The sequence below is a fragment of the Excalfactoria chinensis genome, chromosome Z (genome assembly GCF_039878825.1).
Source record: "Excalfactoria chinensis isolate bCotChi1 chromosome Z, bCotChi1.hap2, whole genome shotgun sequence".
Classification (NCBI taxonomy): domain Eukaryota; kingdom Metazoa; phylum Chordata; class Aves; order Galliformes; family Phasianidae; genus Excalfactoria; species Excalfactoria chinensis.
This window is the reverse complement of record NC_092857.1, coordinates 34,027,318-34,050,939: the sequence shown is the minus strand read 5'-3', so window position 1 is coordinate 34,050,939 and position 23,622 is coordinate 34,027,318. Positions and strand designations below refer to the sequence as shown.

General features: G+C 34.5%; 1 protein-coding gene across 1 annotated transcript in view; it reads left to right on the top strand.

Moving 5' to 3' along the window:
- Positions 1-16,975: 16,975 nt before the first annotated feature.
- Positions 16,976-23,622, top strand: part of ALDH1A1 (aldehyde dehydrogenase 1 family member A1) — a 51,995-nt gene continuing 45,348 nt past the window's right edge. Inside the window, exon 1 of the mRNA XM_072359347.1 lies at positions 16,976-17,100. The gene's annotated coding sequence lies outside the window, so the exon portion shown is untranslated. The remainder of the gene's footprint in view (positions 17,101-23,622) is intronic.

The following is a 23,622-nucleotide window of genomic DNA, read 5'->3' as shown; positions in this document are numbered from 1 at the left end:
ATCGCATAATCTAGTTTCTTATTTACTTTGGTCTGCCACAAATCAACACTAACATTTCTGATTCATTACAGCATTACACTACTTTTATACTGAATGCATAACTCTGCTTAGAAAATCAGAGTAATAGAGCATGGTTCTCATCTTTTAAATCAATTTTTCATTTTAAAACTGTTGAATAGTAGCATTACCCAGTCATTTAACAGACGTAGAGAAAAACCATACAAACAACACTTAAAGTTTAAAAATGTACCACATTGTAAGCTGAAATCAGAGTAAAACAGTATAGCCTTTGGTGGTGTAACAAAAAGCAGATGCAGAAGACAGTCCAATTAGGCAAGTAAATCATTAACGGCCTGTGAACATGAAATTACTCTGCGAGAAGATTAAGGAACTCCCAGATGTTGTTCAGATAAAGCAGCGATACCATTTCACTATGCAGAACAAAGTTCAGTTTTATTTATACTAGCACCAGAGCTTAAACTGTAGCTAAACTCATCACACCACTACATCAATGTCACTCCTACGGTGTATCATTTATGTAAAGATCTGGCTTACAGCATGATTTCCAGATGCTGCTAATAAATATAAGCAGCATTTAAGCTAAATTTAAGCAGACAGGTAGCTTTACAGTTCTGTTGTCTCTGTACAATCTCAAATACAGTCTAGATGTCTCTGAAACATAATAAAAACAAGCAGAATATGCAACTATAAACGACTAGACACCAATATTCAGAAGAAACCTGAAAATATATACAGTAAAATGTACACTTCTGCAGACAGGATAAAGATAAAAAGTATTTTGAATAGCTGCTAACTTGCTTATCTTTCATTCTGAATTCCTATGATATTTTTCTGGGAGACTAGGAATAAAATAAGGTCCTTAAAAGCAGAGCAAAATGAAGCTGATGAAAACTCCTTGGTCAGTGGTAGAACCTCTTTTCACCATAAGACAGTCCCCCCTCCCCCCTGCATGACAGTGGATTCTAAGGGTTAGAAGGATTTGGAAGCATGTCTGCAAACCATGAAGTAAAACACAGTAGGAACACTGGAAAGACTGTAAGACCATTTGAAACTATAACTTGTCATCCCCAGTTTGTCATTTATTTCTCATCAGACACGTTGACAAATAATAGCTTTCCAGTTTAAAGATGGTCTTTCATGTTGAACGGTGAATGAGGTTTTCTATGTTTGTTTTGTGGGTTTTTTTGTTGTTGTTCTTTAAGGTAGAATTATTTGGAAAAAAACAAAAACAAAAATAAACAAACAAACAAAAACATTTCAAAAGAATTGCCACTGTGTAAAGTAATTCTCACTTAATAACCTAATTATCTGCACTTCTTTCTGCCCCCCCCCATCCCCCCCATCCCCCCAATAATGCATCATAATGCTCAAAATCATAAGGAAAATGTTACACATCAACCATTTAACTCTTTGCAAGGTTTACTCTTTTCTGAGTAAATTAGTACTGAGTAGCCAGAAATCAAATGACCTTTAAGACCCTCAGAAGTATCTTCCTTAAATTGCAGGCATTTGGGAATCTGAGACAGTGAAAGAGAAGTATTCACACGCAGTTGAGAAGTTTTAGTACCCTGTATTGAAGGGCTTCAGTAGCAATAGTCAGTACTGGGAAAGAATAGGAGATCCATTAAAATTTATTTTCTCTGGGACCACAGGGTCATGGGGTTAGAACTGAGAACATTTTATTCTCCAAATTATAGAAGCGGGTGTTTGAGTTGAGTTGCAAAACAGGAAGAAGTATCTTATTTTGTGTATCGATATCTATTGCCGTCTTTCAGTCAGATAAGCCAAAGTCAGCTTTCTGTTTACATTACATACATTCAGAAAATTTCAGTTTTTGCAGCTCACAGTTCAATAGGGTTTTGTTGCATTTTTGCATGCTTGTTTGCTTATTTTATGAATTGAGAGTGGCAAGTGCCTGACCAGTGTCTACAGTGTTTTGCAAACTATTTTAATTTTTTTTTTAATTAAACATATGTTCATTAAGAAACCAATTCTCATAGGAATGAAAAAAATAGAATTATAGAAAGTACCTTGTTCATATTAGAAAAGTTCACGTGTCCATTTGCTGTATTAATCTGTTCACATTAGTGAGCATTAACTTTAACAACAGCCAAGAAAACAGTGAAAGTTCAGAAAATTTATTGAGAAAATGGAAGGGACAAACTGACAGGAAAATCCAATGAGATAAAGAAATAGAGTCTTTAAAGCAAAATACAGCTAATCAGTTTCAATACACACTACAGCTGAAGTAAGTGAAGTACTATAGAATAAATCAGGTTATGTCTGAACATATTTTTATTTTAAATCTTCCACTTTTTATTTTTTTCTGTAAGAACATAGAACATTTCTGTAGGAAGAAGGAAGGGCACTTTTAAAATGAATTCTCCATTAAAACAGCAGTTTCAAGGAAACAATGGACAAAGATATCAATATACAGAAAACTCATTAATTTCAAAAGAAAATACCACAGCTTAAAACTTTATTTGAATTTATGAATTTGACAGAATGAATGAAAAGTCATATTAGCATTTTTATTATATATATAAAAATAGCCCCAAATGTGTGCAAGAAGAAATAATAATGAAAAAAGGCACACAGTATTATAATAATATATGAAATAATGGGGGAAATCTTTCAGCTGAAGTAGTTAAACTCTGCAATTGCTTACCAGATGAGAGTGTTACAATAGAGAGAAAGTAAACAAGACTCCAGTGGTGCAAGCTCCACAGTAAAGTAGTAAAGAATTTTAGGTTATATAAAAAGTTTGAGAAATATGTTCTCTCTAAAAACTAATTTCAACTGCTTCTGATTCATTGTGCACAGAAAACAAGCAAGCAAAATAACCTAAGGCACACATTTTTGTTAAGGCCTTGACTATGATTAAAAAATAAAAATCCAAATAAAGTTTATTTTTGGTCAGTTGTTTTCAAGCCTTCACCAGTCTCTTCCAAGGAAAAGTAGGCAAGTGTGAGCCTTGCTTAAGCAACATTCACAGTCAATTAACTGGAAATCATATTAATCCCCATAGTACATCAAGCATTCTTAATTTTTCTGTATGAAATCATGACTCAAAACTATATTCTACAAAATCGTTAACTGATCTCTCACTCCTCCTGACACGGGATTTAAAGAAAAACATGTTTGTATTCATTGGAAAATGTTAATTTATTTGCTGAATTATGATTTAATATTGTAACATGTTTTTATTTCATATTTGCAATTCTAAAACAAAGATAACATTTTATTCCCTTGAAATTTTAATCATCTTTTTTTTTTTTTTTAATGCCTACAGACAAGCTGCAAAATTGGTCACAGGCTAACAGTTCTTTACTGTGTTTTCTAAGGGCATCAAAAGAAAAACTAGAACTTAAGACTGGACTCTTATTTTCTCATTTGGTAAACATAAGTTACCTCATAACTGCAAGGAGTAACTTGCAGAGAAACTGCAAGTTTCTTTCACTTTGACACTAACCCTCTTCTCTTATGGTTTATTTGCAGCTCATTTAGAACCCTGTTTACAACACTGAAACTGAACAGTGTAAAGGTAGTAGAGGTTGTAATGGCACTTTCTTTTCTGCCATGTCTGCCACTGCATTTTTTCCTGAAGTAGAAAGCAAAAGAAAACAATAGGAAACATTGCTGAATCTTCTTTGCTTGAGTTGCTGCTGGAACCTATAGATCATTAATGAGAGCAACAGTACCTGAAGGAGGAAAGTAGAAGAATGTTGTGACAGATGTAACCTCAGAAAAACAACTGCAACTATTGAGCAACTATATATAAAATATTAATTAAAAAAATATTTATAAAATAAATAGTGACAATATCCATGGGATTAAGATAGCTTTTTGGATATCATTTGAAAATTCACACCAATAACTACTAATACAATGTTAAACTGCAAGAGATTTCTCGTATAAAACGGAAAAAACAAACAAACAACAACAACAACAACAAAAAAAACAACAGTTAATTGTTAAAAAATGGGAATCCAATCAAAACACTTGTGATAATGTAGCACAAAATCCAAACAACTGTTTTCACTACCTAAAAACCTAAGGCCTAAATCTTAGTTGATCATTATATAAACTTAAAGAACACCACTGTTAGTGTGGATTTACTATGTATGGATGAAAATTAAACAAGAACTGATACCTAAATGATATAGGTTGCTCCAAAAGTAATGCCTTTTTTTTTTTGTTTGTTTGTTTCCATAGAAACTAGAATGGATTCAGAGAGCAAAATAACACTTTTTGATGGAGCAAATTCTAAGCTACAAACTCTATTTATCAACATATTCACCACGATTAGGCATGCACTTTCACCAGTAAAGAACCAGAGCCTACATTCTATGCTCATAAAAATCTGCATGGCCATCCAGAACATGCCTTGTATTTCATGTTTCACCACTGCTGAAACATACCATCCACTGTCTCACTGTTCTCACATCCACTCCTTAGTCTCCAGAAATGTTCAGCAAGCATCAGTGAACAACAGTGGGTGCTTTTTTTACTACATGGAGGAATTCAAGGACACACCCTTGCTTCATACCCACTTCTAGGTCAGATGCCATTTTGTCAGATTGCCCTTCTGCTGCCATCTGTCACACGGTAACAAAATGTAATAGAATATTGGTAGAAAGTTAATCCTCTTCTGCCAAAACTCCAACATCCATCTCTGATGTTGTGGACCAGCATAACAGAACAGGATATATTACTTTCAGCAAAGCTCTCACACTTTGTTTTCTCTTATACTATAGAGGTTACTGCCTGACATCTGCATAACGTTTCAAACAGTCTAACAGCATGAACAGTAATGAAATGGCACTATATGACTGTTTACTAATGGACTCATTCAAGTAACATTAGTAGATTTGCATGAGTTGAGTCATAATGTTAGATCCTGAATTCAAGTTTTCTGTTTGTTTTTATTCAGTTTTCTGATGTTGGTGAATAAATGCATTGACATTAAAAATAGGCTGCAAAATAATTTATTTTAACAATTTGTAAATCTAATTTTGAAGTAATTTGTGAATGCATTTTGAAAGAAAACATAACAGTAATATGGAGAATCAATGATGTAGTTACTGAAAATTTTGCAAGAACATTGCTGTAGTTGATACATCAATTACCAATGACATGATATTATAGATTCTCTATTGTACTTCTAATGGCATTTAGTTACAAAGAATGTTTAAATTCAAATCAGGTAGCAATGCATGTTAGCTGAGTACAGAGTTTTAATATATATATATATTTTAATTTACTCTTTGTGAACTTAGTTCAGATGTTCACCTGGCACAGCAAACCTTTCAATACAGAAATTGTTTTAATATAGAGAGCAGCTGATTTGAATGATCAAAAGCAAACAATGCTTTTCTAGTAAAGCAGCTATCTTCAGAAAAGTCTCAAAAGTCTCTTGAAAGTAAAAGGTAATAAAAATGCACCCTAAAGAGTAACTAAACAGCCACTTAAAGGAAATCCTTTCGTCAAGTAAAAGCTCTTCTTTAGCTATGTTATATGATTCTATGATTCTATGACTTTCACTTAGTCATTTACGGGGGGGGTGGGGGGGGAGAAACAACAATAACTGCTTTTTTGTTTGTTTTTTGTTATTTATTTATTTATTTTACAGCAGGTAGTAAAAAGGTAGCCCTTCAAAAAATCAAGAGTTCCTTCATGTGAAAAAAAAAAAAAAAAAAGAAATCTTCATGTGACAGGTTCTTTAAAACTCAGTTACCTCCAGTTCAACCATGCATACTGTTGAAAGCTACCTTCACAATTAACTCATGTTTCCTTAACAATAAATTAATGGGGAAAAAAAGAAAAATGAAAAAAAGAACAGAAAAAGAAAAAGAAAAAGAAAAAGAAAAAGAAAAAGAAAAAGAAAAAGAAAAAGAAAAAGAAAAAGAAAAAGAAAAAGAAAAAGAAAAAGAAAAAGAAAAAGAAAAAGAAAAAGAAAAAGAAAAAGAAAAAGAAAGAGAAAAAGGAAAAGAGAAAGAAAAAGGAAACCCTAAAAAAAAACTTCAAACTCCAAAGCATCTTTAAGACAAGAATTCTTCCACAGAAAACTTAATAGATTTCATCTGTCCTGAGCAAATCTGTGCATCCTAGAAAAAAAAAAGCACATCAGAGATTTCTTTTCTGCTCAACTACAGCTATAGTCTGAACACCGCTGCATTCCAGGAGCTTCACCCTGAATTTCTTCAATATCTCACTTTCAAAGAATTTGGATTAATTTTTTTTTTCTCTGATCCTACAGTTGTATTCGCCTTCAATTGCATGCATTACAAAAAGTGGCATATGTTAAACATTTGTATTACCTGACTGTTTAGTAAGCATACTTCAGAGTGGCACAGAAACACGAACAACTGAGCAGTGATTGCTACTTAAATAACTGCCAGCAAAGATACATTTAAAATAAACATTAATCTTTATGTTGCACAATAAAATGTATGTTTTTATCTTATGAAATGTGAGACTAAAATGTGCAACAAAAAATAGAGTTCAGTTCAAGAGGTTGCTTAGCCCTGTAAAAGTGTAATAGCAGTATTATACTATATTGCACCACTGTTTCATCCCCTCCAAAATAAAATACATTGCTTTACTGCCATGGGCATAATTATGCCTGAAATAAAACCATGATAAATGACACAAATGTTGCTTCAGCCATGCCTGACATCGTTTAGTGGATGGACTTGTCAGAATTCCTTAAGTTCCTGTTAGTTTGATTTTTTGACTGACATCACATTTCACATCAGAATGAAAATCAAAATTGATGGACAAGTGCTCAGCCGTCCTCCATCCTCCACTGATCTGCAAATGACTGAGTCAAAAGGTGATGAGTAATAGGCAACTCCTCCATATGTAATTTATTGCTTTCCTTCTTCAGAATGTATTACTGTCTGCAGGGAGATATTCAGCTTTTCTGAGCATAATATTACACCACATTTATGTTTCTCAGGAATCTATAATAGAATGAATGAAAACACAAAAGGTGTTAAAATATTTGCAAACTATGAAAATATGTGCAAACCAAATTTAAAAAGCATGCCTAAAATGTAAATCATCTCTTGTTATGAAGATCTGACCTTTTTCTACTGCTGGAGCAATTTAACAGTAACTTGACTAAATGCACTGAATTATGTAAAGCTGGTGTGATATTAGCTCCAGGGATCAGTCTAGACTGAGTGCTGATAACTATTTTAGTGCTTGCCATGCTGCAAGGCTAGAAAGAAAACAAAGATAAAGAAAGGGCTTATGTGCAACAAATATATTTAAAACATGTTGCTGGGTTGCCAAATGTCCTGCATTGCAATGCAGCACCATGCAGGTAATCAAGGCACATACAGAAGCGTAGCAGCATCTGTGTCAGTGAGTAGGCAAGTACAGGCATAATTTATAGGACAGATAGAAGAATAGTAAAGGGCTTAAATGATAACTCAAAAGTGCCCTGCTAAGATGGCTGGTCACTCGGGGCATAAGCATTCATCAAGATACTTGGGAGAGAGTGTATTCATGTTCATGCAAGTCACATAAGCCCATTACCTTGAGTCTGCTCCCAGTGTGCTGGCTGCTATAGAGCTGCATGAATTAATGGTTCCAAAGCATTTTTTTTCTGTGAGTATGGCAATTCTGTTATTCTCACATGAAAATCTTTGGGAATCCCTGAATTTAAACCAACATCCTTAGAAAATTCTTGCTGGTACATAGTGGTAAAAAACAAAATATGACCTGCTGCTATAAAATGGAATTCTTTGCAATCCAATAAGTAATTCAAATTAAAGACATTTAATTCTACAGTGTCTTCATTTTTTAAAATATTAGATATTATATTAGATAATAAAATATTAGATGTTATTAGATGTTAAAGCCTCAATAATTATTAAAAAAAATTAAAATAAAATAAAAATTAGGTAGTAAACAATTTTTAAAGTGATTTCTTTTCATGCTCTCTGAAGTTGCTAGCAATGGCCCATTTGCGGAGACTCAATAGGAATCTTGATCCAGGTTTTTCTAAGTGTAGCTTTTTTTAAGCAAAGGGAAAAATGTGAAATAGAACATAGATTTGTTTGCTGAGTGATGACATTATCTGTGGGTCTTTGCTTACACAGATTTAGTGTACAAATTGAAAGTGAATTTTTTGTGGTTATGATGTTTGTGGGATTTTTTTTTTTTTATCACATATTTCCATACAAACATATTATTAGTAAGAATACGTATTGTCCTTTGAATGCAAAATCTAATTTGAATGCAAAATCTAATTCTTTAATGATTTTCACAAGAAGCATGTGACAAGTATTCTGCAAGAAATAACACTGATGCTTCTGCACCTTTGTCAAAACACAGTTTTTGAATAATGTGAAGATAATTACACCATTTTTTAAAAAAAATCATCTTGATTTAACATGGAGAGATGAAGAATTCTATATTAACCAACGGAATTAAAACTATGAACTAAATAAAGTAGATTTAGATTGAATGTTCAGAAGAAACCTTAACTTGGAGGGCGGTGAGGCACTGGCAGAGCCTGCCTAGAGAAGGTGTGGGTGCCCCATCCCTGGAGATGCCCTAGGCTAGGTTGGATGGGGCTCTGGGCAGCCTGAGCTGCTGGAGGGCAGCTTTGCCCACAGCAGGGGGTTGGAACTAGATGGTATCCAAGGTCCCTTCGAAATGAAACTATGATTCTAATTCAAGCTGCAGTGAAAGACTGCTAGAAGTAGAAGTGACAATATTAACTGTGACAGAAAGGTTTAGCTAGCATAACTTGATTCCCACATATACCAGTACATGAATGTAGTTTCATGTTATTTACACTGAGTGATAATAAGAAAACTTGTTTGGTTTTTTGTTTTGTTTTTGTTTTGATTTGATTTTGTTTTTTATTTTCTTCCCTCCATCTGGACTGTTTTTCCAGAAGTGAAGATCTTTCTCTTTTGTTTTGTTTGAGGTAATACTGGGCTATTACTTCTACATATTTTGGAAATATTTAATTCTTCAAGACGATTTTTGTTTCTGCAATCATTCTTGTTATTTCGCCATTTTGGAAGGCAGATGCAAATCTAATTAAGCAAGCTATTCTAGAATGGAGAACGGTAACCTGAGTTTTTTTCCCTTCTTCCCTTCTTTACAAGTTCTCAGCCTTCTTTCTTCCCTGTCCTTGACACAGATGCTACCAGACCTACAGACTGCCTTAGAACTAGAGAGATCAAACATTCAGTGACTAATCCCATGGCACTCAGTGTTCCAAAGTCTCATGGGACTTAAATATCCACATTGCTGGCAGCTTATTGTGCTGTGGTACTTGCAGTCTGAGAACTGCACCACAGCCTCTTTGTATCAAAGAGGAGTGATACTCAGCCTACCTTTATGTGAGAAAAGACTGTCTGCATTACTTTTGTAAATATGTAAATATGTAATCCAGTGTGTGCATATAACAGATATAAGTCAGGTCTTAAGTGTTTTGCCTTATTCTGCTGGGACTGCAGCCAAAGTATTATCACTTTCTTATATTCCTTCTGTATTCCGAGGAAAGCAGTTTTTCATGTCATATGCAAAATGCAAAGTTCTCCATGTATAATCAGAAAAAAAGTGAATATATACTGCAGAATTTGGAGAGAAGCTAATTTCCAGTTTTTTAGATTTAATCTTTCTCATTTAGCTCTGCATACAAAGAAGGTGCAGAATAATAGGATTCTTCAATTGAAACTAGTAAAAAGAAAGGTTAATTTTTTCATACATATGCATTTAAAATTTTCAGTATTCTCCTAATATTTATTGGGAAACAATGTGCTACAATTTTTGTGTTTTCCAGAGCAGAAACAGAATGTTGGAAAGAACAAAGATGTGTTCTGTTCTCAGTAATCCAGTAAAAAAGTGGTAAAATGGCTTTCTGGCATCTTGCACCCAGATGTCTTTCCCTCCAAGCAGCATTGTATGTTAATCATAACATGACTTCTGTAACATACTAATTCCTAGTCCAAGTTTGAACAGTAAAATTAAGCTGCTTAAACCTACCCGATGTTGCAGCATAGCCTTTTGTTTTTGAAACATCACCATGAGGTGAATGTAAAATTAAGACTACTCAGTGGGTTCTACTGATTTTGAATTACTGGGAATAGTAAATATGGCATATTTTTATTTTTTATTTTTATTTTTCAGACATCTTTTTATTGTTTGATTTTGGGGGGGGTGAAGGAGGGGGGGGAGGAATTACAATACACAGAGAAGCAAAATACAAGTATCTCATAGTTGTGTATGTATTCCTCCCAATCTGTCTTTGCTTGCTTCTAAATCCTAACAGTGGATATTTGGTACTTCTCAAGAGAATAGCATGAAGGCATTCAGGATCTCAATACTTACGATTTTCAATTTATGATTCACATTCTCTTTTTTAATCAAAATCATAAAATTATACACCTGTTAAACCTCTTCAGTTATCTTCAACAGTCTCTTGTAAAAGTTTCTTAGAAAGGTATGTTTCTCTGTCAGTAAAGTTATACAGATATTAAAGAAAGAGTATTCCTATAACTGCAAAAACACAATAAACACCTTCAGGTGATGATCCACTGCAGCCATACTTTCCTGTCAGTGTTCTATGTTAATAATTTGTATGCTCGAAGTTAGAAAGTAAGTACCAAGATACAAGCGCTTGTATACTTAGGACCTAGAAGTCAGGTTGTTTAGCAATTGGCCACATCTCTAAATATATTTGAAAGGAAATTGCTTCCATCTCCTCCAGCAGCATGCACCCTCCCTATCTGAAGAAAAATAAATAAATAAATAAATAAAAATAAAAAAAAAAAAATAAAAAAGAAGAAAAGAAGAAAAGAAAACCTCTGTTGATAACAGAATGAAGATGCGAGAATTTAAAAAGCTTTATGGCCTGGAAAATGTCCTTGGGAAGCTGAACCAAGCAAGCATTCTCCTTAGGAAAATATGCATCCTGGCAGCTGGGTTCCTAATTAAAGCCCCCTTTTCTGCCCTCAACCTGGAATGAGGTGCTTCAGAGCTCCCCTTTCCCGCCCTCCCTCCCAGGCCTGGCTTCCCTTGCACCCCACGTTCCCACCAGCCCTCCCCTCATGTGCCCAAGGACGTCTGCAGTGGTTAGGATTTGTCAGGTCACACCTCAGCCTGTCAGGACGCGGCGCCTCCTTTGCCCTGCTGCAACCCGTTGCTTCATTTCATTTGCACAGAGCCTGGAGACGAGCTGGCCTTTTTAGAGGGGAACAACTACAGCCAGCCAGAAGGAGCCAGCAGTTTCCTTACTGCTTACCTGTCACATCCTCTTGGCTTTTCTTAAACCAGCCACTGCCTTCATTAACCTGAAGCCAGGCCCCAGTATAGACATAGACATGCACAAGCCTGTGCATGCAGCCAGATGGGCAGGGAGCCCTGCAAGAACTCATTGAGAAAGCACAGGTAGCTGGGGCCAGGCTGCAGTCCTGCCTCAGCCCCTCTTATCACTGCTTGCTCCCTGTCTGCCTGCTGAAGCTCTTCCTTGCTCAGCCGTGCTCTGTGTTCAGCCTCTCCCATCTCTCCACATTTTATTCCCCACATTTCCCCAATGTGAAGGTCTGGCTCAGTCTGGCTTCTTCCTCCTCCTGCCCTTACTCCATCTGAAAGCACATTTTCTTTACCACACTCTTTCCCTAGCCCAACTCCCTGTGACACCCTGCCTTCTTTCCTTTATGCCTTAGCCATAGGAAGTGCTGCCACCTCTTCTCCCATCCCTTCCCCAACACTTACTGCCACTGTCTCCCCCCCAACCTGAATATGGAGTGGAGACATCTTGCCTGTGGTGGATCCTGCAGCCTCAACTACACACCCATCCTCATGTGCTTCTCATCTCTGGGTATGGAGAGAGGAGAGCCCAAGCCTCAGAAATGTGGGATTGTTAGCTAGGTCTTCCGGCACTAGAGCCTAAACACTAAATTACCTACATCGTGCACACACCTGAAACCTGGCTTTTACTTCATCCTTGGTCTGTTAAATTTGGTTACTGTTGTTCTATTAAGCACTGTATTATCTAACCCAACAAATTATATAAGTGTAGTTTTGAAGTAAGGTCAGAGTCAGCTCAGCACTGAACGTATTTAAGATCACATCAAGTTCATGTTTTTGCATAGGAATCTTCCAAAGAAGCTCTGTCAAAAAACAGTACTCAAAAAACTGTTATAATACCTTCAATATATACATGTCTATGCACAAAATAAATTATAACATGAAAATTTAGATGTAAAGATCTTTGTAAACAAGCATAAAATCTAGATATTATTCAAGGTTCAGAAAGCAGTACATTTCTTTCACAATGGGATCGTTCTCTTCCACCTATTTTGTGTGTTTCTAATTCCTAGCACTAGGAAAACTGCATTTAGTTTTGCATAGTACAATCTAACAAAACCTGATGTTTCCCTTACTTTTTTTTTTTTTTTTTTTAAGCTCTGGAAGAAGGAAAAGAACAAACCACTTTCTTCCATGAGTAGTTCACATGGTATTTTGCTGACAGAATTAACTGAACCAATAAATTGTGGAAAAGGCTGTTGATAGCATTGCAATAGTTATCTGAGCTGTTCTCCATTGGGTGCTGAAGTATTTCTTAACAAAAAGCAAAAGTCTGAGTTCAGTACAACATTGGATTGAGTATATTTCCCCAATTTTTTCTGCAGGGAACCTGTGTCTTGGAAACTAAAGGCAAATCCATTCACAGGGCTCTTTTCTCACCCTCTTTGTAGCCTAGCAGTATCTGCACTTCCTCTCCTTCCCCCATTTTTCTTTTCCTTTCTCCATCCCATTTAAGTTGTAATTCAGTCTCTTCCAACTCATGATCTCTTTTCTTGTTTTGGCACTCCCTCCACCCTCTCTCTCTCTCTCATTAGTTTAACTTGAGTTAATTAGGAAAAGTAGGCAGCCCTCAATCTGTTATGTGTTAAAACAGAACAATCCAAAACAGAGAGACACAGACACAACTATGTGATTTCATTGTCTAAAGGAGACAGAAAACCAGTGGGGATTCTCTTATCAAGGCTAACATCTCCCCAGTGGTTAATCTAACTGTCTTTAAAATGTTCCACAAATGCAGATCTAGGATAACAATCTTTCGATCGTGTTTCCTTTTCTTTTTCTTTTCTTTTCCTTGCTTTTCTTTCCTTTTTTTTTTTTTTTTTTTTTTTCTTCATTTCATCATTGGCAAGAATGAGTGAATTGGATTGACATGGAGGTGATAGAGGAAGAGAAACAGTCTACACGTCAAAATGACAATGTATATTACATGGTTAACAGAATGAGTGGTACGTGCAGTGGCTGTGGGTATTTTCATCTGCTGTGTTGTACAATAAGCTCTTTTTTTCAAAGTATATCATCAAGATCACTCTCAATTCAATACTCATTAAGTGTTTGCTTGAAGGATCTTTTTCTGTGAGTAATATCACTTGATAAACGTGGAACTGAAGTAAGAATCTAAGTATTCATTTGTTGCTGTTACTGAATCGTGTATATATAGAGGTCATGACTGGTACTCTGACTGTAGTGCTGATCGCAGACCTTAGGGCAGAGTGTGCAGTGGAAGTGAAATATTACAGACCTAGGAAATCAAGCCTTGATTGTAAAGGTAAGGCCTTTTTGATTGACTACATATGGTACTGTTTGGTTGAAATGCATGCGCAGAAAAGAGAATTGTGCACCTAATACAAACATACATGCCTGTGTAAAACATATATCTGTGTGTGCTTGTATATATATACAAATCTGTGTGAGACATAAATGCATAAAATTTGTCTTCAAAGACACTGATATGACACTGATGAACAAGCAACAGATATAGGGCAGTGGCAAGATTTAGTTGCTAATTTTGTATCCAAGTTTCTGCATACACATGAAGATATGTATAATTATTACTAAAATGCTAACCATCAACTAGCTGTGTTAATGCATGTACACTTCAAAATAAAAGAATTCCAGTTGTTTTTTTATTTTGTTTTGTTTTGTTTGTATTCTGAAATCTGGGAAACAGAATGAAATTCTGTTTTTAAAAGAGTAAAGAAAGGGTCATTTTGAAAGTACTGCAAACAAAATATTGTTATGTGTGCAAAAAAATCAATTGCCTCTCTACAAAGACATCTCTTTATTTTGGAGAAGACTACCACAGATTAAAGGGGTATGAAATGAACATGCAGTGAAAGATGAAGTATATGCTTGATTAACAGAAGATACAAGAATGTTTGAGCATTAAAGAAGATATCCATTCGGAAAGACAGCCTTACAGTTTCTTTTCATGATTTGTGAGGGAGTTTCTGGCTGAGCACAATCCACATAAGATCAAATAAGGAGATGCCATATGAAATTTATGTTTTTTACTGTTATTAATATGTTTGCTATATACTTTGCAAAATAATGCAGCAATTAGGATCAAACTCTATTAGATTCAGTAAGAAAGAAAGAAAGAAAAAAAGAGAAAGGTCCTTATAATGACCCTGTTTGATTTTTGTGTTATATAAGAACACAAAAATGCATTGATCTATTTCACACCACAAATAAAAAATATCTTTCTATCTCTATGGAGTTAAAAGAACTTACAGTAAAACCTCCAATGTTGCGTGAATAATTAAGACTATGTATTTTTATATAACCACAACTACAATGTGATCACAATGTGAGAATTCCTTAAAACAAAGGTATAAATTTGTGATTTAACCATAATTCAGGACATTATTAACTTGTAGGTGCTATTAATAATTTAATTTATGATGTCTGAGGTTACATCAGTACAAATTATACATGCCTAAAGATGTGTCATTGAGAAGTCATTAGAAAAATATAAATTCACACATAAAACCAGCGAAAATAGTAGAAAAAGTAATAAAAATCAGTTGATCTACCATCTTTCTAACAGAAATCTAGCAATAAATACCATTAGAAGGGTAGAAAATAATTACCACTTTACTGCACATATAATTAATAAACTGGTGGCTTATAAGAGTAAACATAGTTATCTGCCTGAAAGCAGCAGACTAGAACCATAGTTTTTGTCATTCCTCATTGCTTTTCCCATGTAAAACTGGGTATGCCTCAAAAATGCACCGTGCCTATACGAGCACATGTTTCAGAGTATTGCACAAAAAACCCACAGCTTCCAGCAACCTATGTGGGAATGGCAAGGGTACAAGAAAGTGCTACTATCATAGGGGAACCACTTCAATATGTAACAAACTAGGGAAGGAATATTGTAACAACATAAATGGAATTATGCTAGAAAATCTGATGTAATATAAATGTAATATAAAGAAGAATCCACATTGCTGAATGTTTTTGATTCAGTGTCATTCATGACATTTAATCTGGGTAGAGATTTCACATCAGACTGAGCTCCACCTGCACAGTGTATGAAATCTTGTCAAAGCTAGAGAATGCAGGAACTGACAGAAAGCATCAAATAAACAGCTGCAGAATCAAGAAAAAATTCAAGATAATGCAAAGTAAATCAAGAATATGCAAAGTAGCACATGTCATCTTGTGTCCTGTGGCAGTCAGTGGCAAACGTTTCTATAACTGAAAACATTACAAATGCATAAAAACAACAATTTTAGAAACTGCCCTTTAGGATACACTGCTTCAAGCAGATTAATAACTTTGGTACTGAAAACTGAGTTATTTTTATATTCTGGCACACTGGCATCAATGTTTATGCTTGTGCTGCAGCTGATTTTACCCATATGTGGAGACTTCTAGATAGATTTATAAAGCAAACTGCACAGATAGGGTGAAAACCGTTAGTATTTTGATAGCTGAAACAACGGTATTTTTGCACTTGATAATACACTCAAATTCACCTCAGAACCAAAATTCAGATTAAGAAATATTTTAAAATACGTTGCATATGCATAGGCATTTTATTAAAAATACTTCTACCTAGATAAAGAAAACCAGAAAAGAAAAAAAAAACAAAACAAAACAAACAAACAAAAAAAAATGAAGAAAAAGCTGCTGAAAGCAGAAAAGCTCATGGAGTTCAAGCTGCAGTGTTACAATTAATGATCTCAACGATTTTGCTCATGTTAACCCCAGAAGTTTAACTATGATCAGATGCTTATAATGTGCTGAAGAATATGCAGAAAGTTAATCTGGTTGTTAATTTCCTCAGAAGCCTGGAATGCAGCAGAAAACTTTGATGGCAAGATATTAAAAGGGGTGCTGACAAAGGATGAAGGCTTTAAGAACAGTTTGTTGTGTGCTCAAATAATGCAGCAGTTGTGGGGTATATTCCTTCAGTAGTGGTTATTCCAGATCTCTTAGTGTTGCCTTTCTCAGGATTTAAATCTGAACAGATTATTTACATAATCTCTGAGAGAGCAATGACACAAACAAAACAGAGAACTCCAGGAACTGCAAAGTCCCTACAGGTAAGGGAACCACCCACACCCTTAGATAAAGGGTGACAGTGACTATTTACCTTACTGACAGTGACCCGAGGCATGGTCCTGTCTCCTGAACAGTGTTTTGCTTCTGTAAAGTAAAATCTGATGATACATGATGCCATTTTTTTGTTTGTTTGTTTTTACTGTTCTATGAATTTTATTATATTTCTTCTTTTTTTTTTTTTTTTTTTTTTTTTTGTCTGTTTTTACTCATCTTTTGACAGAAAAAAGAACCATACATTTCTAGATGTAGTTAAGTCATTAAATATTGGTTGGTGTCTGTGTCTCAGATGACAGTATTTTTCTTCCTTCATAGAGCAACAGAAAAATCTTCTAAGAAAATATTTCCATCTTTTATCAATAGAAACGTGATTACTTTTAAATGCCAATCATGCAGAGAGATATCTGAAATTATTAGGGCAAAATGGAGTAAAGTTATTCCTGTAATGGAATGCTCCCTCTGAAATAACCATTCCTTTTTTGTAATCTGAACGTCCCTTTATGCAAACACTCCCTTTTTAATCCACTGCATGTCATTACATAGAGTCTCTGCTTCAGCAAGTGCTCCCTGTCAGATAAAGCACTTTCTGCTGTGAATATTCATACCGAACTTTCTGTACTGGCTGTAGGCACAAACCTATTTGACAAAATGTCTGTGCATAATTCTCAGGTTAGTATCTTATTTTGATTGTTAGCATATTACTTAAGCCTGAATTTGAGTAAATAAATTACAGTTGTTTTTTTGTTTGTTTGTTTCTAAATTACGCAAGCATTAGTCATTATTTAACAACTAGTAAAGAAAGTTTAGAGACCTTTTATCGAAGCAAGCAAAGTAGAAACTTTTCTTATTTTGTGGTCAGAACTGGGGAAAAATAGAAAAGAACTCCGAGAACTTTTATTTGGAGCTTTTTGTGACGTTATGACATTCTCACATGTTTGGAATTTTACAGCTGTTTCCAAAACAAATTGCTTTGGCTCATTCTAAGATACATTCTTTGTGGTCTTTTTATAAACCAAGCAGTGAAATGTCATGCAAAAAATACATAGCCCTAAGAATGTGCTTTCATTGGGTATTCTTTGACTGTACCTGTACTTCAAGGAAAATTTATGGAATGAATATCACACAGATGATAGAATGGTTTTGAAATGTTTTATCAAAACATCATTGCTTTTAAGTTCAGTGTTGCAGCTTCCACAGAGGTAGTGTGGTGAGGCAGCTCTCTATCCTCTATCCTCATAAACAAGCATTAAAAACTTAATAGATTTGTTGTTCCCTTAATGTAAACGCATTACTTTACAGCTGTACTTACATTAAAAACAGAGAGATTGCACTATTGCACAATGTAATAAAATGTTCTTATGATGTTATTTTATGCACCATCACAAGGAGGAGAAATGGGAAAACAAATCTTAAGCCTAATATAGTCATAATAACTCATGCACTTGGTCTTTCAGAGCTTCTTGCATTGCTTATGCTTCCATATAAATAAATTTACTTGGATACTAAGTGATGTTCTAATAGTCCTGCTTGACTTAATATGAACTTGCATTAAACTCTTAGATAACCTTGCTCTCATTTTCCTCTTCACTCTGCGAATTACCACACTAGAATTTTATCTGATTTCCTCTCAGAGAACAGATATTCTGCAGTTTTTCTAAGAATGATCTTGAGTAGCAAATATCTTTTCTTTTTTTTTTTTTCTTTTTCTTTTTTCAGAAATATGGAATTATTCTGTTTCACTATTTGTTAAGTATTCTTGGCAAAGAATGCTTTAGAAAGAAATGAATGGGCAAAGAGGCTTCTGTGAACTTGAAATGTTAGTGAGATATTAGACAGGTGTTGCACAGCTACCACACAAAAATTATACCTTTTTTTTTCTACTTTTTATTTATTTATTTATTTATTATTATCAGTACTGCTTTGTTAGTGGACTGAGGTACAAAATAGCTGGTAGTGATGCAAGAATAAAAAAAAAGGAAGAAAATTGTCAAAAATGAACTACAAAGTGTAAAGATGCACAACCAACTCCAGCCCAATTGTTTAGTTACAATGTTACATAGAGTGACTTGAGAGAAAAGAGTAAATTGGAGTGTACTTCAGTAAAAGGCATATTCTGTCTGTCACCTTTAAATCATGAATCATAAATCACCTTTGAATCATGGTCAAAGGGGTCTTGATAAACAAACCATGGCTATTAACAGTTATGAAGAAAACGGAAAAAAACTGATTGCTACAATTTGTGCCTCAGCTCCCAGGCAACTGATCAGTTTTACACCATTCACAAAGGTACTGACACATGCTAAAAAGAAGGTGAATTATCTACGTGTGTTCTCACTGCTTTTGCTGAAAGGATTTGACCATCCTTAAACTATAAAGAGAAAATATCAGAGTAAATGAAACCAAAGTACCCCATTAGTCGTTTCTAATGAATTTTGCTTATGTTTTCTTAGTTTACTTTAAAACTTTCTTTTCTTTCTTTTTACTTAAAACTTTCTTTAAAACAGTTCTTTTGTATTTTAATGAATATCTCAGTTCACAGTAGCTGAGCCTTTACCTTATCAAACTATCAGTTTCAGTGTTCTATGTTTTAGCTTGCATGTATCATAGTATCATCATAGTATCATAGTATCATAGTATCGTGCGAGTTGGAAGGGACCTTAGAGATCATCGAGTCCAACTCCCAGGTTTCGAGCCCTCTGTGTAGCGAAGTGGCACTTCTACCCCTGCGCCACAGGGGGGATTCGAACCCGGGCCCTCCAGTGCCGCAGGCAGCAGCTTAAACCACATGTAGTTTGATAATCTCTCATTTTTCATCTTTTACTCCCATGACTGTCAGTCTGATTTTTAACTTCTGGTTTGGTAAATTTTTTATACTTCAATGTAAAGAACTAATACAAAAGTCAAAGTGAAATCTCAAAGTAACAGAATTTTCTTGGGAATGATGAGAAAGGAGTCTTTTCATGCAAATGTTATGCTGTGAAATTATGTTAGTTGTGAAATATTAGATTCTGTCTCTGACAGACCGCACAACTTCTATATCCATGCAGTCTGGCAAATTAACAATAAAGGATGGCAATATTTTAATTTGAAGCCCAGTTTACATATTTAGCTACAAGCAATTTCTTTTTTAAAGAAAACAACAACAACAACAACAACAAACTAAAGGTCTAAATAGTAACTCGGTTTTTGGTCCCTGTCTAAGACCTTTAACATAGTTTTGACTCTCCAGCATCTGCTAAAGGAAAATTGCAGTTTATTGCTCTTGTTATCACAAACACAGAATAAAACTTTGAGTTATCATCCAGGTAATGCACAGTTCTTAGAACTTTTTGTTGAATGCAATTATCGTGCATAATGCTTAATATTAACACTCTCTTACGAAACAGTAAGTCAAAGTACATGTGCTTGAGACACCTCAACAGCATGCTGAAAAGTGCACTGAAGTGCTAGAAACATGTTGGTTGTACTTGGGAGCAAGAAACCTTAATGTTCTCAACATTTGTAATCTCTTTACCCAAAGTGAACTATTCTATTAAGCTATAAAAAGGTGCAGTCAAACAACAACAGATTTCATTTTATTTTAAAATTCTGTAAAGATAGTGTGTTTCTCAGAGATTTGAGTTTGCTTTTTAGGACCCTTTGGCATCATCAAGCAGATGCTACACACAAATGACGTTAAAAAAGAAAATTTATTTACAGCCTTAATTATACAGATTCCTAGCATCCTGGATCCACAGATGATCCACACCAGCTTCAGGAAAGTAGCCTAAATAAAATGAAGTCAAGCAGGATGAAATACACACTGAGATTAAAAGGTATGGGTCACTGTTAAATCTGAATATGGAAAGAAGTGCAGAAACAAACAAAAAAAAAAAAAAAAAAAAAAAAAGAGCTAAAAGAGCATATATATTTTTTCCTCCTAGTTTGCTGATAAAACACTTAACAACTTGAATATAACCAATAGCAGTATTTTTTTTCTCATAGTTACAGCAAAATAACTATGTACCAGTATATTTTGTTGGACTACACCGTTCCTGGGCCACATCATATCATTTTGTAGATAAAGGGTTGCTTTTCTGTTTTCTTTTCTTTTGCTTGTTATTTTCTCAATGGAAACATGAAGCATTTATTGAATCAATCAGGAAAAACAAACAAAAAAAAAAAAAGGATTTTTTTTTTTTTTTGTATCTTCAATACACTGCTAATACAATAAATGTATTATTTATTATAATGTAATTGAACATGCATTTGCAAATCAGCTGGCTAAAGTGTTTCTGTAACATTTTCTGTAACAAAGAAGGAAATTAGTTCCCAAGGAACATGTTGTCTGATTCTTGTCCAAGGCTATCATCATTTTCATTTGCGATTTGAAGGAATCTTGCCTAAATTACTGGCATACTTCAAAAGTGCTCCAAAATAAAATTCCTCCTTAAATGCAACCATTAATAATGGAATGGTTTAGTTGGATCACCTTGTTCAACTGCCTGACCACTTTAAGAATAAAGAAAAATTGAAGCATAATATTGATAAGATTGTTCAGATTCTTCTTAAACACTGACAGGCATGGGGCATCAACCACTTCTCTAGAAAGCCTATCCTGCTGTTTGATTACCTTCATGGTAAATAAATTATCCTTAAATCCAATCTGAACCTCCCCTGGTACCAGTCTGTGCTACTCCCATTTGTCCTCTCCTCAGTGACAGGGAGAAGACATCAGCACTTCATGGTTTCCCTGTTCAGACAATTGTAAGGATTGATGAAATTTATCTGTGCCTCCTTTTCTCCAGACTAGGCAGCCCAAGCATCATCAGTGTCTCCTCATAGTACATGCATTCCAGTCCTTTTAATGGATTTGTTGACTTCCTGTGGACACTTTCAAGTACCTTGCAACCCTTTTTATTAAATATTTAATATTAACTAAACTGTGTACAAGATTTAACATCGTTACTTGGAAGAGAAAGTGTTCCACAGCATTCAGAGTGAGCAAGACTAATTACATCATCTTTCCAAAAATCATAGTCTTAATGATTTTAATTGTCAATTCTCACTTACTAGTGATGGTAATAAGTAGCATATGTACATTTGGACAGACTTCCTAAAAACAAATATATTAAAAATTGGTCATAAACATGACAAAGTATGGGAAAAATGGGAATTACAAATGCCAATATAATACAGTTAACTCACTATACTTAAACTTGAAATTAAGGTGTAAACTACAGGATAAGGTCTTACTAATTACCTCAGAAGGAGAGCAGGCTGTAACAGGAAAACAGAGACAACTATGAAGTGATGCAAAGGTTTTATTCTATAGTGGGATTTGGATTGTAAATCCCCTAGAGCATATGTATGCACAGATATGCAATCTGGTTATTAAAGTCTAGTTTTCAGTAGAAACACTGCCCTCTGACAGCATCCAGAGAAACCTCCCTGAACTCTGTAACCAAGGAGAGGTCTTGCTTCATGAAGTTGTTTGTTTGTTTAAGATAAACTAAACAGTTGGGAAATAGAGGAGCTGGAAATCCTCCATTGGTGTTATGACTCAACAAAAATGGTTCAGTGTCACAGTTAATTCATAAACACTGTACGACTGATTAATCACTATATCAAGTTAACTTTTATTTCTTATAACTTGTATTCCTAATGCAAGTATGGCACTATCCTGGCATTCATCATTCTAATTCAAACATCATAAACCTGAGTTCTGATCTCAAGATTTCTTACTGACATGGGTGGTTTCGAGAAAAATCTGAAGGACTTTTCTGGGAACAGTCACAGTAATCGGAATTTTGGTGTGGGGGAAATGTACACAATTACTGATTCAGTATCAGTTTAAAATCAAAACTACTACTGATGTTGAAGCATCAGTAGACTTCCCTTTGATTTCATCTGCAAATAGGAATTTCCATGTCACAACCTACCTGTTTACCGTGACTCGTGTGAAAAATATACCCTAGCTTGTGAGCAAGAAGAATTTTCTCATTTCTAAAATACAAACCCCAGAGCCCATTACATTGTACATGAACAGATTTGAAAGAGTAAATCTTTCAGAAACACTGCAAATTATAGTCACACTGGTAATTAATATAAAACATTAGGAAAAATAAAAGTAATACATGGAAATAAGGGGGTATACATTTGAAAAAATATATTTAATGAAATTTAAAAGTTGTATTAGATGCACCCATTCCATTTTCTTCTTTTTGTAGTTGTACAATAACTTTTTTAAGAAGCTCTCTAAAAGTAGAGATATTTCCACATGTGAGACTTTCATAAATGAAGGACACATTCACTATACACAGGCTTATAAAGCACACATAGCAATTATGCAAAACCAATTGAAGCTGTCTAAATCTTGGCCTTAAAACAAAGGTTCATGAAGAAAAAAATGAAAACTACTTGGCAGCAATTGTTGCTAACAATGCAGGTTAATAACTAGTGTTGGACTTGATTCTGATCTAACTGACTAGTTTTGCACTTGCACGAATGCTATTGATTTGAATCAAATTCATTTTGTTCACTGATAAGTTCTTTTATCTGTGACCTATTGCATAAAATCTGCCTCATTATTCATAAACAATTACTTGAGGAAACTTTAAGTCATTTAATTATTTATTTCTTGCTTTCATCTGACCTGGATATTGAAAAAAAAGAAAAAGAGAAAAAAGAAAAAGAAAGAAATCTGAAAGGAAATAAAGTTATTTTCAACAGGAGTAGCTTTGTCATTCTGACACCTGCAAAATGACTTCATTTTAGATTTCTTCAGTTTAGTTTGGAATAAAAATAACAGCATGATAAAAAAATAATCCACAACATACCTATTTCCCTTAATATTTTTCTTTATTTCTTTGATATTGTTTTTATGATTATATTGAACTTATTGTTTTATAACCAAATTGCCATTCATAAAAGACTATTTGACCATAAAAACAATGCACACTGAGAAATATATAGTAACTAGAGACAATGAAGAGATGTAAAGGGAAGAGAGGTGAGGATTTTGAAAATGTGTTTAGACTGATGTACATGCTTCTAATAAAACATTTTGCTCTGGATAAACCCAGCTAAATTTTAAATAAATATTCCTGGGCTCCCAGCCAATCTTTCAAAGTGCGAAGGCTCTTCAACAGAGAGGATATGTTTATCTTCTCCTGAGGGCCTGCTATTCAAGGAAGGATATAGTTAAGCTTT